Genomic DNA, 2,375 nt, shown 5'->3' with positions numbered 1-2,375 from the left:
GAAACAGATAAAATAAAATAGTAATAAAGTGACAAAGTTTGGGTGGTGTAAAGAGTGCAAACATTGACTGGCAGTACTCAACTCAAATGTGTAGGCTGCAGCAAAACTGGTATATTAAATCTTTTATTTTAATTCATTCGTTTGGCAGAGCTGCCTTCTTTAGCATCCTGAAGAAAAGCTGCCATTGCTGTGCTTCTGTTAGCAGTGCAGTGGTGTTCATGGTCCATGTGAGGTCATCTGACATGTGAATACCCTGGAGGCTGAAGCTGGATGATCTCTCCCCTCTGTCTACATTGATGAAGACTGGAGCGTACTCATCCTTCCAAAAGTTGATGATTAACTCCTCGTTCTTTGTGGTTTCGAGTTGGTGGTTATTATCTGAGCAGCACTTCACCGGGTTCATCATCTCCGCTCTGCAGGCTGACTCATCGATGTTGACAGGAGGCCAATCACTGCTGTGTCATCTGCTAATTTAACGATGGTGTTGGTGCAGGAACACAGCGGTGTGAAGAGGGTGTGACAGTACTCAGAGTTATTGCAGAGGACAGACGGGGGCCTGGTCTCATTGCCTGAGGAAACACTCTGACAGGAAGGTCAGTTGCATATGAGCTGAGGTCCAGCTCAGAGTTGAGGGATGAGAGCTGTAATCTATGAAAAGCATTCTCATGCATTTGTCTTGTCTCTCCAGGTGAGTCAGGACAGTGTCAGAGAGATGCTGTCCTCTGTGTTCAGAGAGGCGGGGATGGTAGATTTGATGTGACTGAGGACTAGTCTTTAAAAACACCTTATGATTATTGGTGTTAGGGCAACACCACAACCGCCACAACCGCTGATGATACCATCTCCTACACCCTGCACTCTCACCTGGACACCAAGGACACATGTCAGAATCATCACCTCTGTCTCTCTCACATACAGTTATATAGTGTAGAACAACCAATAAAGTCACTTAATTTCATGATGACTCTGCACTGAAACTGGACAATCATCACCACTGTGCCCCATATTTATACTATGCATAATGGTCACTTGGGATGCAATATTTATTGATATTTGCACCTTTTCTTAAATTGTTCATTAGTCATTAGTAAACTGTTGTTTATACTTCTGTTTATGTTCATATTTATTCAACTACTCATCCATTCTGCTACACTTGTTTACCTATATATATTTAATTTTATTTATCTATTTTTATATATATATATATATTTCTATATGTCTTGTTAGCACCTTGGGCTGTGAGGTAACACAATTTCATCTCCCTATACTGTGTATGTGGAAATGACAATAAACTTGAACTTGAACTTGAGATTGTGTCATAGTTGGAACACCCTGTCTGAGTCTTTGCAGTTTATGGACACGTGATCTCATGTATTTAGCCCCTCACAGGGCACTGCTCATACTGACTGAGGTTAGGGAGCATAGTTTGTAAGGTGACCTTGTTAAAAATCCTCTGCCACAATGAAGGCACTATCAGGGTGAGAACCCTGCTGTTTACTGATGCCAGTGTGCAGCTGTGCTAGTGCTAGCTTAGCATCAGTTTGTGAGGAGATGTGAACTGCCATGATGGATATTCCAGATCTGGAGAACAATAGCTCTCTAATGAAGCTCAGCGTAAGTTCAATCAAGATTTTGCCATGGTCGCGATAGCCAGTCAAGTTGCTGCTGCCAAACTTTAAATCCCCTCTGTCTTTGCTCCATCAGTTGTCATTCAGGTAGCAGATGATGTTCACCTCGATCCTCCCCGACGCCCTCTCCTCCAGTCTTCAGGTCCAGGCAGCAGGAGTCCGGAGCCACTTCACCTCATCTGTCTCTGCTTTGCACCTCACCACCACCACCACCAGTGTCTAGACCCCGGGGGGTTCTCTTCACTACAGCTTCATCACCCCCATTTATATATGTGCATATTGTTTCACCTCAATGGGGTCTAACTGCCAAAGACTTATCATGTTTCATATCTCATGCATGTACCAATAAACCATTTTCTTTTACTCTTAGTCTCTCCTGATTGAACTGCAGTGTGGTTAGTGCACCAGTCATTGTTGATGCAATTATTATAAAATAAACAATAAAATATCTAATATATTTGATATAAAATGAAACAGACAAAATGGGACTCAGGCTGGCCAAGCAATGGGAAATCAGACTATTGGGTCCACCACAACATTCTGGGTGGACCAGTTCTGAGCTGACGGGATGCAACACAAAACTCTCAGACGATGTGACGAGGACTCTGTGTTTACACTGATGATGCTTTGTGCTCAAACACAGTCACAACTGAAGGAAAATGATTCCCAGATGTTGAGCTTTGTATGTGAAGATGTCGAGCATATTATCATCACTTGTTGCTGCTGTTCACGTTCAACATGACACAA

Source organism: Lutjanus erythropterus, chromosome 23 (assembly GCF_056507025.1).
Source record: "Lutjanus erythropterus isolate fLutEry1 chromosome 23, fLutEry1.hap2, whole genome shotgun sequence".
NCBI classification, from domain to species: Eukaryota; Metazoa; Chordata; class Actinopteri; order Lutjaniformes; family Lutjanidae; genus Lutjanus; species Lutjanus erythropterus.
This window is presented reverse-complemented; position numbering follows the sequence as displayed.